Source organism: Lepidochelys olivacea (genome assembly GCF_965140295.1).
Source record: "Lepidochelys olivacea isolate rLepOli2 genome assembly, chromosome: 3".
Taxonomy (NCBI): domain Eukaryota; kingdom Metazoa; phylum Chordata; order Testudines; family Cheloniidae; genus Lepidochelys; species Lepidochelys olivacea.
This window is the reverse complement of record NC_140413.1, coordinates 125,007,200-125,021,291: the sequence shown is the minus strand read 5'-3', so window position 1 is coordinate 125,021,291 and position 14,092 is coordinate 125,007,200.

The window sequence follows — 14,092 nt, the reverse complement described above, 5'->3', positions numbered from 1 at the left end:
AGCTGTTACATCATATTAAAGACATCTAAAAATACACTAAATACTTTCCTAATATTATTTTTCCATGTAAGCAATTGCCATTGATGTAAAAGAGACGGTAGAAAATTGGAAAATGGAAGAAACAATGGTTCACATGCTCATGAATGAGAAGAGAAGTGTCTAGGAGAATTTTTTTTATGAAAATTTGGTTTCAACTTTGTACAAGTTTGTGCTGGGCAAGGATTCTCTACATAGTCCTCCCATTTTTTAAAATAAAAAAATTAACATATACAAAAAAATCGCTCATATGCAATCAAGATCGTTAACATGTAATGATCGTTTAAAATTTTAAGAACCATTTAATGTACTGATTTGTAAAGTGCCATGCACGCCTATGGCTCTATACAAATAATAAATAATAGAATGTGGGCTTGTTACTATAACTTTACTTTGTTTTAAAAGAACATGACAGAGAAATTCTACGGTCTTGTACAAGGAAAACAGCAGAGTTGGAGAGTCAGTGCTCTTATATCCTCAAGGGCCCAAACTTGTTCCCCTCGACTTCAGTAGGACCAAGATAACAGCTCAAAATAAATAAGATGAAGAAAACTTGGCAGACTTTAAATAGGCAGAAGAAAATAGCATCCAAAGGGCAAAGCTATCTGAAGAGACCAATGCTGGAACCACATGAAAGCTCAAAGACAACTCAAAAATACTCCACAGCCACCTCATAAGCAAGCTAAGAAACTGATGGCACCACCAGAAAAAATGTCCTCGTCCGCCGTTTGGCATTTGAACACGAAGATTGGCACCCAGACAAGGAAAGGGAAGATGATAACATATTCCACTCATATGGATAACCACTGCCTGCCAATGACCCAGAACAGCAGCTCATTGAATTATTTGAAAATGTTTCTTACTCATTTTGACTGCAAAATTTGTCTACAGTTTGCTATGGTTTGGGCTGGCAAACAGTCTCATGAAGCGATTGGATCAAGAATTATTATTAAACACTTTACAGACATAGATGAGGTAAGATCCCTGAAAAATTTACTTGCTGATGTTAGCAGTATGCAGACAGAGGGCCTATATGACTTTTAAAAGAAATAAATTCATAAAAGTATACATCAGTGGAAACAAAACCCATGCTCACAGTTTCTTTACATTCATTTTCTCAACTAAAACTGACAAAGCTGCTCTGATAGTCCATAGATGACTAATCCTTATTGGGTTACTTTATTTGGGCAATATTCTGAACTGCACGCTGTAATATAGTCCAATTCCATAACTGCAGATTCCAGGCAGGCCAGGATCTTTAGAAAGCCTGTGTGGTGATATCATAGACAGCCGCCTAGCTAGAGATTCTGTGAGCCAGTTCCAAGAAGATCTCAGACTTTGTGCCTGACAAATAAAGCTCTCTCACATGCTTTTCAGCTAGGCAGCTGCATGAAGTTCAGCAGGAAACTCTTTGTACTATGCAATCAGGTCACAGCAATAAACAGGGCACAGAGAGCCTAAGTTGACAGCCTATTCCTCAAGTTCATTTATGTCATATTCACATCACTAAAATCAAATGTTCATAAGAGTAATCTAAAAAATTCACGCTACAAAATTTGCTATAAAAGAAACAGCAAAAGGTTCAAAAAATTCTTACAGTTGCAAAAAGTTCCAGAGCTACTGAAACAATAGCTAGGAGGTAAGTTTTCAGCAAGATGCAGAGACATGAGTTTAACTGTGCAGGTTCCATTAAGATTGATCCCACTGAAAATTTCTCTGTAAAGAATCCAGAGCAAAAGGCTGAACAAGCTAAGCTGGTCTATTCTTCTTTAAGAGAGATAAATCACTGAAGGGAGAGAGAAACAACAATGGAACCGTCACCTGAGAGAATTGGAGAAAGATGCATTAGGATCCTCCTGGGCCATCTTTGGAAGTTATTGTACCTGCCATACTGGATTTAGATATTAAATATGCTCCCATTTATACTGAGAAATGTAGGTTATAGAATTCCCAAGAGGCTTTTGATGGAGCAAGGAAAGGTAAAAGCCAGAACCGTCATGTTAAAATGATTGTGATGCATTTTAGAAAAAGTGGGATTAGGGTTATAGAGACAGCAATATTCAATATTATTCTACTTGATGTTCGCAACACAACACATGCTTGATAGATAAATGAACCCACTGAAAGACAGCGAAAGGACAGATAGACCTGAAAGGAGATTGCTGAAGTTTGTTGGTGGGTAAAAATATATTTAGCTTGCAGCTTATGTTTTGCTGTTGGAGGACAGTTGATATTTAACTCCTCATTATAGCTTTGTTTTGTTTCATTCTTATATTAACCTTCTTTCTTCTTAATGTGCACCAATATGTAACATTTCTTTGCCTTTAGTGACACTATAATCTTCTAGTGGAGGAGGTGGGTTCCCTTTTTCCTTAACATTCAGCAGAAAACAGGGTTGGATCACTTCCCTGTTCTTTTCCCTTTGATTTCAGAGGCAGCTAGCACAGCAGTCAATTGTTTCACCAGTGCAGCAAATACCCTTTCTCCCTGCAACAGTTAAGTGAGCCACAGACGGGGACATTCTCTTTCTTTCTTCTGACACCCCGTGCTATTTGAAGCCTGAACCTCCTCAGGGTACTTCCAGAGAGAACAAGAAGCTCAGCGGGAGAATATGATCGCCCTCTAGAAGAGAAGAGGAGCATTTCCTGGCTGAGCAGCCCAACAGAGCTCCACCTTTGAGCAGGGTTACGCTAACAGAGTACTTCAAAGCACTTTCTAACATTGAAGGATTACTCCCCTGTCAGAATCACTGAGTGGCCAGCAGGGGGTGACTAGTGTGAAAAGAGCCAGAGGCTAAAGCAACAGCAATGGAGAGCAGGAGCACAGGCACTGTCCGAACTAACTAGACCATGGCAGCGCTCCTGGCAGGTAGTGACATTTTGCAGGCTGGAGAGACCGCTTCTTTTGGGAGCTTATATACCTGCCTTGGGATCACCTGGGTGAATCCTCGCCTGTGGATTGACTGAACCCTCATTGAATGGTATAAAGAAAAGGAGTACTTGTGGCACCTTAGAGACTAACCAATTTATTAGAGCATAAGCTTTCGTGGAACTGCAGCAGACTTTATATATACACAGAGAATATGAAACAATACCTCCTCCCACCCCACTGTCCTGCTGTGCTGGAAATGGCCCACCTGATGATCACTTTAGATAAGCTATTACCAGCAGGACAGTGGGGTGGGAGGAGGTATTGTTTCATATTCTCTGTGTATATATAAAGTCTGCTGCAGTTTCCACGATATGCATCTGATGAAGTGAGCTGTAGCTCACGAAAGCTTATGCTCTAATAAATTGGTTAGTCTCTAAGGTGCCACAAGTACTCCTTTTCTTTTTGTGAATACAGACTAACACAGCTGTTACTCTGAAACCATTGAATGGTATGGGACCTAACGCAAGACCAGCAGGTAATTGCCTCTGATGACTCATCTGGCTTAAGCAGGCTCAGGCTCATCACATCCTCATAACATTTCAGTGAAACAGGTAAGTAGCATAGTGGTCTGAATAGGGTGTATGTAGACTGCACCCTCTTCTGGATGGATTCAGAACCATTTACCTGTGTCACAGCAGGATAGGGCCTAGCAACGAAAGGAAACACTTCTCTAGCTGACTTGGTAAGGATCTGTGTCTTTTGAAACAGGCGGGTCTGCGTTATACCCCTGCTATTGCCATCAAGCTCTGAGTGGCCATGATGTTCAGGGTAATGACAACCATGAAGCCCAAGGTAGTCACAGGTTGGTCCCCTGTTCCCATTTATAAGTGAGGAAATGGAGTCAAGAACTTTAAGTAACTTGCCTTAAGATCACAGAGTGAGCCCATGTCAGAACCAGGATTAGAATGCCGGAGTTCCTGCTTCCCCGTCAGAGGCTCAGAACGCTAGGCCACACCTCTCCCATATACAGAATGTCTCATCATACACTCCCCTATTGCTATGCAACTGTTTGTCAGAGCAGAAACACAATTAAACCTTGGAAGCAGGCTCCAGTGAACACATACCAGATGTTCTGAACTTTTTCCCCCACTGTACATCATTTGGCTGGTTGTGAGCAGCCCAGGTGAGCTCTATAGCACCAAATATCGTGAGGCACCCAAGGTTGCAGGGCAGGTGGTGACTACCCCTCACTGATCTAGATTACATCCCGGAATGCGAGAATCAGTTCTGAGATATTTGTTCAGCTCAGCTTCAGAAGCACTTGGAGAAGCGCCACCCCCATCTCTGGAGAGACAGGTCTTGCTGGGACCATTCTATTTTGTTGGTGGGATTTTTCTTCCTAATTTTTGAAAATATTTTTTTAAACTGCAGCTGAGTGAATAGTAAATGTGTCCATTATGGACTTTGCATTATTTTCATTACAAAACTGCATAAAAAAAGCCAGCAAATCAATTTCATAGTCCGTACTTATGCAGCAGGAGACAATTCATACTGACATTTGATACCTGCTGGCTGCTGCTTCCCATTATGCCAGATGCTGGAGAGCAGGGCTGTTGAAATAACCGTGTCCATGGGACAATGAGACTAGTTAAGATTCTAGGCGCGTGTTGTACGTGGTTGAGTGCATTGTCAAATTCCCACCGTAAGCAAAATAGTGACACCTACTCCTTTTTTACTAACTTCTTAAATAGCAAATAGATACACGTTAATTCAATGTAAAGTTGTATCTTTGGATATATAGCTGAACCTGCCCCGAGGCTAAAAATCAAACGACTGGAGGGAATGTGACTGAAAAGTGAAATAAACATGATAAGGACTTATAATAATACAGCCCTGCCAGCCAGTACTACAAGGCTGAATTGCAACCCTCAAGGCAAGATCATGTGTAATGCTTGTCCACTGTCTCACAGTGCACAAGGGAATGCTGACGTCAAATCAAAGTCAATGCTTTCCTGAAACTGACTTATAACTTGTTGGGCAGGACTGAAAGTTGAATGAAAGGACAGGAAATTGCTGAGGCAGTAACTGATCTACAGAAACAATGGGGTAGTCATCCCTGGCAGCGGCTGCTTCAGCACAAGCTGAAAAGAGGAGAACAATCTTGACCAAAGCCACAGCCTGGCCCTGTCCGCTAGCCTCTTATTTTCCTCCTCTTCCAAGTGCTCTGAAAAAGTATCCTGTAAAATAAATGCAAAAGACTATTGTGCTTGCAAAAAGTGTTCGCATTCAGTCCCCGTCCCCCGCCCCCGCCATCCTAAATCAAGCCACACACTCCCCTCCCCCCAGTTACTAGGCCAAATTCTCAATTCTTTCTTGGCAAAACTCCCACTGAAGTCAATTGAAGCTTTGCCTGAGTAAGGGCTGGGTTAGAAACATAGGCCAGTTTCTGTCACCGTGTTTCCTGCCACATATTTTCCGGGGAGAGTGGGGATTTGCCTTGTCCCTCCACCCCTACAAGCCCCTGTAGATAGAGCCCTGTGCAGATACAAAGAGGCGTATCCGCATCTGATCTGCGATCTGCAAAAATTTTGTCTGTGGATATCCGCGGATTTGCATGGCTCTAAACAGCTCCACAGGTCACTGCTCAGCAGTGACGCAGGGCTGTGTCAAATCTCCAACCGCCTCCCCAGCCCCACTTCTCTCCAGAGACCTCCTGCCCTGCCGCCCGCTCTGCCCCTGCTGTACCTCCTTCCCCACTCCAGCAAGGAGGCTACAATTCTGGGACCTTCTATGCAGCACTGCCCTCCCCGTGGGGGGCTTGGACACCCCTATGCAGTTGCAACGGCTCTAATGCACGCAGCCACTGCTGCCTGCTTGTTTAAAGAACAACCCCACCTTCAAAGCGGCGCTTGGCTCACTCCCTTCGGGGAGTTGTCATTTACCTCCTCCCTCCGAGCAAGCTGGGGACAACTCCCAGAATACCCAGCATGTGATTCAGAGAGCCAAGCTGGAGCCGAGCTGGATAGTCGCTCCGTTCGGGTGAGTGTGTGCTGCAGAGCCCTGTGCGAATGCAAATTTGTATCCGCATCCGCGCTGCGATCCGCAAAACTGGTCTGCGGGTATCTGCAGATTGGCAGGGCTCTACCTGTAGAGCATGGCATGAGTGTGGCCCCCAAGCCTTTTGGCCCTGCAAGAAGCCACAGTCATTTACATGGAGGCCCTACCTTAGATGCTTACATCCCCTCCCCTCCCCACCTTGCAGCCTGGCAGCATGGCTCCCAGGTTTCCCTTAACCTTCTCCCCCCTCAAAAGGCAGGGGGTGGGGGCAATGAAAAGGAATATAAACAACAGAATGTGTTACTTTTCCACTTGATCTCTATGGATCCAGCTGGGTTGGGTGGAGCACAAAGGCTGGGGACACATCAATTCAGCACCCCCCACTCAAGGGTACGTCTATACCGCAGCTGGGAGTGAGCCAGAAAGACAGACATGCACTAGTCAGGCTCAAGCTAGCATGCTAAAAATAGTAGTGTGGACCTGCGGCTGCAGCAGAGGCTTGGGCTAGCCACCCAAGCTCAGGCCCAGGGGGTCGGGTGAGCTGGAGAACCTGAGCTGCAACATTCACACTGCTATTTTTAGCACACCAGCTTGAGCCGTGCTAGCACAAGCATGTCTAATCAAGGCTGGGAGGCTCACTGCCAGCTACAGCACAGATAGGTTCCACAGGAGCTACTGTTGGGGTATAAGCCACAAAGGTAGACTTCCCCAACCCTTCCCCAGCAGACACCCTAAGGCAGTACATGGATATGAACACTGACAGCCCTCCCCTGGGTGAATCCTTTCCCCACCCAGCAACAGAAGGTCCTGTTGTAACAGGGCAGTGCCTCTTTACCGCAACAGTATGAATCTGACTCTTTGCCAACCAGCTGTGTATGCCTAAACTGTAGTGAAAATGGCAGAACTCTGTGTTCTGAAGGCAATTTCCTTCCACAGATTATAAAAGTGTCTCAATGTTTCTGGTGGCATCACTCACAGGAATACATTTTTAAAATACTGAAATGAAATATAAAAAGGCTCAAAGGAAGTGGTTCTGAACTAGATATCAGCTGAATTGCCTGAGAAAAATGATAAAACTAAAGTACCCTGATCTGAATCAGACAAGTCTTTGTTCATCCAGAATTCAAAATCAGCGATTACATTAATGCTGTTAAACCTCAAATATGTTTACAATAATCAGTTCTCGTAAATGCCAATTGATTCTTTAGAATACCTTCATTAACGATTTCTAAATCTTTTACATCTGGGTAAAATCCTCAATTAATGTGTTTTTAATACAAAGTGTCTTTTTTTAATTACTAGAACAAATGACTGTCTTATAAATCTAAATTAAATGCATAGTTGGGACTCATTTAAAAAGTTTTTTTCTTAAATCTTCCAGACAATGAGACCTATGGCTAAATGAAGTACATATTAAGCAGCACCGGCAATAACTTTATAATGCACCAATGACTCAGCCTCAGTAATACTTCAAGGTATTTCCAGTTTTAGAAAAATGCGAGGATTGAAAGAAAATATAAAATTTCCCACCTCAGAAGGGCAGCATGTAGATATTCACTGATTTCCCCCCTAAAACCACAAGAGAATAGATTAAATCTCAAAGTTATGTCCAATTTTGCCTATGAACTTTAGACAGGATTGTGTTCTAAACTATTTGGTTAATCATGGATATTAATCATTTTGGTAATGGCTCTGATCCATATTTTAGAGGCAGAATGTAACATCTCATTAACAATATATGATATGCTGTGAAGTGTTTTTATTTATTATGACAGGATAGTACAATTTCTTTAAACACCTTGATTGAAAAAAAATCACACAATTTCAAACAATTATTTGTGTGTCAACAACAAAAGTTATCTTGCCACACTGCACAGTATTTGATGTTTTGGGCATACTAACAGAACAGTCTATGTTGTACCTTCTCAAGAGATGCTCAGCACTTAGCAAGATCAGACCTTTTATTAGAACATTTATCATTGTTAGACTTTTTCCTTTTATTTATTTGTTTTAATTTTCCACCCTACTACTTATACAAGCACCAGTAGCAGCTGCATCCCCTTACTCCAGTAAGTTCTCAATCCAAACACTAGAGCTGGTCAAAAATCATTTGGGTTTTTTTCCACCTCCTCATCCATTAAAAATTTTCATCCCAAGTTGTTTTGGCAGGGGATTTTGAAATGAAACAAGCATTTTTTTTTTTTAGATTTTGATCAAAATTTTTTATTTCAGTACAAAATTTTCTTTATTTTCAGAAACAAAAAATGCAATTCAAAATTAAACAATTCCCTTTTCCCCTACCAAAATTTCAAGACAAAAATTTCCTGTTAAAAATATTGTTCCCAACAAAACCCCACTTTCTGGTAGGAAAATCTTTCAGTCACAACATTTTAACCAGCTTTGCCAAACCCTAATTAATAGCACATCACACCACGTCTATTATGATCAGCTTATTAATAGCACATCACACCATCTTATTTATCCAGCACCCAAAAATACCTGTGGCTCTTTATAGAATGAACAATAGGTACGGTTCCTGCCCCAACGAGATTCCTGGATTCCAAGGCGAGAAGGCCTCTGTGATCATCTAGTCTGACCTCCTGTATGAAGCAGGCCATAGCACTTCCCAAAATAATTCCGTACTTTTAGGTAAACATCCAATCATGATTTAAACACTGCCTGTGATGGAGAATCCACCATGACCCTTGGCAAGTTATGCCAATGGATAATTAGCCTCACTGTTTAAAATGTGCCCCTTATTTCCTATTTAAATTTGTCTTGCTGCAATTTCCAGCCATTGGATTGTGTTATACCTTTCTCTGCTTGGTTGAAGAGCCTATTAAATATCTCTTCCTCAGGCAGGTACTTCTCAACATCTTTCTTGAATTGTGGACACCAAAGCTGGACACGGTATTCCAGCAGCAATCGTACCACTGCCAAATACAGAGGTAAAATAACCTCTCTATTTGTACTCAAGACTGCTTTAGCCCTTTTAGCCACAGCATCACCCTGGGAGCTCATATTCAGCTGATTGACTCCCATCCTGTAAGTATGGCCTACATACATGCTTTGCTCCTCGCTGTATATACTTACATTTAGCCATATTAAAACACACATTGTTTGCTTGAGTCCAGCTTATCAAGTGATCCAGATTCTTCTGTATAAGTGACCTGCCCTCTTCATTATTTACCACTCCTCAATTTTTATGTTGTCTGTAAGCTTTCAGTGGTGAGTTCATTTTCTTCCAGATCATTGATAAATAGCATAGGGCCAATGGGAGCTGTGGGGGCAGCGCTGGGGGGGGGGGGGCAGAGGCAATGGTAGCACACGGAGCCACCTGCCCCTCCCAAGGGCCACAGAGACATGCCAGCCGCTTCCAGGAGTGGTGTGGGGCCAGGGCAGGCAGGGAGCCTGCCTTAGCCCCACTGCACCGCCGACAGGGAGCAACCTGTGATAAGCGCCTCCCGGCCAGAGCTTGCACCTCATACCCTCTCCTGCACCCCAACCCTCTGCCCCAGTCAAGAGCCCCTTCCTGCACCCAAACTCCCTCCCAGACCCCACATCCCCTCCTGCATCCCAACCTCCAGCCCTGAGCCTGCACCCCAAACTCCCTCCCAGAGCTTGTACCCCTCACCCCCAGCCCCAGCATAGAGCCTCCTCCTGCACCCCAACCCGCTGCCCCAGGCTCAGCCCAGAGCCCCCTCCCACACTCCAAACCCCACAGACCCAGCCCAGAGCCTGCATCCCCTCCCACGCCCCTGCCCTGTGAAAGTGAGTGAGGGTGAGGGAGAGCAAGCAATGGAGGGAGGGGGCAATGGAGTGAGTGGGGCGGGGCATCAGGGAAGGGGCAGGGTAGATCCCTGGATTGATCTTAAATTCAAAAAGTGATCTTGTGGGTAAAAAGGTTGGAGACCACTGCTGTACAAGATGGACTATTTGTTAAGTTCCACTTTCCACAATCCACAATAGATATCTTCTATCTGATAATGTATATAATAATCAAAATGCATAGCCAAAAAATATAAAAACACATCACGTTGTGTATCTTGAACTGATAAGGGTAACAATTGGTGTTTTGATTGTGTTAATAGTTATAAAAATGAATTCAAACATAGAATCATAGGAAAAAATAGAGAAAGATATAAGAGAAAGAAGAAAGAGGTCACATCAGACAGAGACGGTGGGACGTATTCACTGCTGCCATAAGGGTCTTCTTCAGTGAGTTGTATCACTTATGCCAGTAGGAAGTTTAGCCCATCGACTTCTTCTTTCCACCCTTACAAACATAACTTCGTTCAGAAGGCTAAACGTTCAGTACCTTCTAAGCTGTAACTGGCTGGCCCATTAAGTGAAACTGGGCTCAGCTCTCCTGTTCCAGTCCAGGTGCTCCCAAATAAGAGGGACGGGTATCACTTGGGGAGCTAAAAGAGGGTCTGGTGACAACTAGTGATAGAGAACAGAGTCAGGAGAACTTCGCTGACAGAGAGAAAGTGGATCCTGGGAGAAGGCTAAAGGCAGGAGAGCAGCAAGAAGGGTTTGCTGGCTGGCATCTTCTAGCCAGAAAACCAGGACCAGAGGGCTAAAGGCAGGAGAATCAGCAGCAGAGGGAGATGCCTGCTGGCTCTAAGTTGGAGAGCTGGAACGAAGGGCCAGATAGGGCTGAAGATAGGGGAGCAGTGGAGCACCTTATCTGCCGACATCTCCAGAGCTGGAAAGCTAGACCCAGAATAACTGGAAGAGGATCAGGAGGAGTGAGGGTTGTTCCCATGGCAAGGATGCTCTCAGCAGAGAGGCTGTGGGGGTTCCTGCTGGAGACAGAGGGTTGGCACTCCAGAAAGAAGGGTTGGGGTGGCTGTCCTGGCAGAAGAACAGAGGAGGGCTGAAAGAGTCCAGGCACAGCAGATGATGCCAGAAGTTGGTACATGTTATGTTAATGCCCTAGAGGATATGTGATTTTTAAGGACTGCTTACACTGGGGTCATATGGGCTATGTTGTGGGACTTTTGTTAGGGACTATTTCCACAGGGTTTATTGATAAACTGTTGATGGACTAAAGGACCAAGATTCCATGGAATTACTGGGGACTCAAAAGAGAAAGTGAGGTGAGGCCATAAGGAGGCACTTGGAAGGAGGCCACATGTTTACCCTCAGCAAAAGTTGGGAGCATTATTGTGAAATGCATTATAAACCACTGAACTATTAACATGTATTAAGGTATGGCCATTCATAGTGAGGAATTGTTCCTTCCTGGCATGTCTTTCTTTAAAGTTTTGTATATGTGGCACAGAAGTTTTTAACGACGTGCTCTGACCATGCTTCTCCTCAATTGAATGAGAAGAGAAATCAAGTGAAGGAATTCATTCAGTACTGAAACTCAGGGATTCAGCTCTGGCATGGAGCAGAGAGGGATCAAGAAACTCATTTAATATGTCTACCACACTGTTAGTGCTGTATGAAAACAGAATAAAGATGTTGATACAAGCACTGAACTGATTTGAGAACTTTTGTTTTCTCTCACGTTTGTGTCCTACCTGCTTCTCCCAAAAGAGAAAACACTGACTTGTGACTAAAACTCAAGACCGAGAGTCAGGAGACCTCGGCTTGCCTAGTGGATAGAGTATTAGGCCAGGACTCATGAGATCTGGGTTCTATTTCCAGTTCTGCCACTGGCCTCAAGCAAGTTACTACAGCTCTGTGACCCAGTTTCCCCATCTGTAAAACAGAGATAATACTGATTTCCTTTGCAAAGTGCTTCAAGACCTATGGATGTAAAGTGCTGTATAACAGGTAGGTATTATGAGGTTCTAGTGCTTGCTCACTCTGCCACGAAGTTGCTGTATGTCCTCAGAATAGTCACTTCGTATCAATGCCTTGATTTCCCCTCTCTAAAAATTCTCAACAAATAGTCACCCAATTGTTTTAAAATGTATTTGCTTCACATCCCTTTTGTGGTCCTTTTTCATGAACATGCTAACAAATGAATTTAGTCGCAGGAATGTTTATTAAAACAGCATACTTTAGTAAAGCATGATTTTTGATTTCAGAAATGTGATTATTTGCAGCAGAAAACTGATTTGACATCCAGGCATAGAAACATACCATGTCACCCATGTGTCTGATCAAAATGAATCAATGTAGACCAAATTTCTAAGTTCATTTATTAAATATGCACAATAAACTTCTCACAGGCAACACAAAGAGCAAAAATTGCTTATTGAAATTATTCTGGGGTAATTCTGAATAAGAAATACATTTAGGAAAATCAAAAGTAACTTCGGACAATTCACAAATAGGAAAGAGGCCAAATCTGTGGAAAGAATTATTCACTAAGATTTGTTCATTCAGCTCTTGCAAAAACTAGAACAATAGCTACCTGTCACAGGCGTTACAAGATTAAACATAACACTGTGTGTGTAGAGCTTTGAGATCCTCCGTTGGCAGACTCAATAGTGATGTAATTGTTTCCTTGTTCAAATGGAACATTTGTGCAAAGGAACCAAGCAAGCCCATATATTCCTAATGCAGTAGCAGTTTGCATTAGGAATTTAAGAATGGCTGCACATTCTACATGTTGCAAGAAGTACAGGTCTGACCAATTAGACACTCAGATTTCATGGCAATGGACATAGCACAAAAACCTAGGAAGATATAAGAGTGAACATTTGAGGTGGGTTGATATGATCTGACATTGCACAGGCACAAACTCATTCCTTGAGAACAACCAGTATCCAATGTCTGGCATGGACGTCCAAAGACAAGAGGGTGTAACAGACCCTCAATTTTTCCCCTCTCAAAGGGAAGAAATATCTGGAAGACTCATTCCTTCCCTAGGCCGGTCATGTTTTCAAGCTTTTCTGGAAATAAAAGCTGTATTTTGCCCAACCCAATGAATTTCTGTTAAAAGAACACAATTCTTCTTTCCAGCCAGCACTGTACAAGAGTCCTTTTCCACACTGCTTACTATCTATGCAGGTGGGACAACCACTGATGTCGCTGGAAGCTCCAGGCACAGAATAAGTAATAGGGACTTTCCAAAATGCACAGCAGAGGGAGTATTTCATTCTGCTTATTTAAAGACTTGAAGATTTTCCCCCGAGTCAAGCCGCTGAGAAAAGTACTGAGCAATAAGAGGAAACATAGATGCTACAATCACTTTGTCAACTTCAGTTCTCCCTGGCTCAAGACAGCTTTTTCCTATCTGTGTCAATCCCGTGTAATGGTTTTACTGATTGTTCCAGGGTTCAAATGCAAATGTATTTTGTTCCATAGAAAGCTGGATTTGGGGGAAAAAATCCTAAATGGAAGTGTTTTCCAGCATTAAATAATATCTAGTAAGCTGGACTGGCCAGCATTCATTTTGTTTCCATACATGTGGATCAGTTTGGTTCTTTTTAAGTACTCAGTTATATAAAGTGAGCTAAAGCCTATTTAAAATTGGTTTAGAGATAGTATTGAAGAAAATTGTAAGATCTTATAACCTGCAAGTTCATCTTCAAACATGCCTTATTAAATACACAGGTCTCTGAGTTACCCTGGTGCAGATAGGGAGTAATATCATTAATTATTACTGCCTCAGAGTACCAGGTACTAGGTGCATTATAGGGGGTGGTGCAACTGAACCCTGTGGAGGATTGCAGAGGTGGACCTCTGGTCCTTTTACTCAGCACTCAACTCAAAAAATATTAATTCTGGATAATTTGCTCTCTCTCAAACATGCACAAAAAACGGTTACTTACTTTCTCGTAACTGTTGTTCTTCGAGATGTGTTGTTCACGTCCATTCCACATTAGGTGTGCGCGCGCTGCGTGCACGAGCATTGGAAACTTTTCCCCTTAGCAGCTCCCGTTGGGCCAGAGGGGCCCCCCAAATGGCACCACTGTGCTGTGCATATATACCCCTGCCGGCCCAACCCCCTCCAGTTCCTTCTTGCCAGCAGCTCCGACAGAGGGGTAGGAGGGTGGGTGGTGGAATGGACGTGAACAACACATCTCAAAGAACAACAGTTACAAGAAAGTAAGTAACCGTTTTTTCTTCTTCGAGTGCTTGTTCATGTCCATTCCACATTAGGTGAATCACAAGCTGACCTCTGGAGGAGGGTAGGAGTCACAGAACAACTGCGTGGAGGACC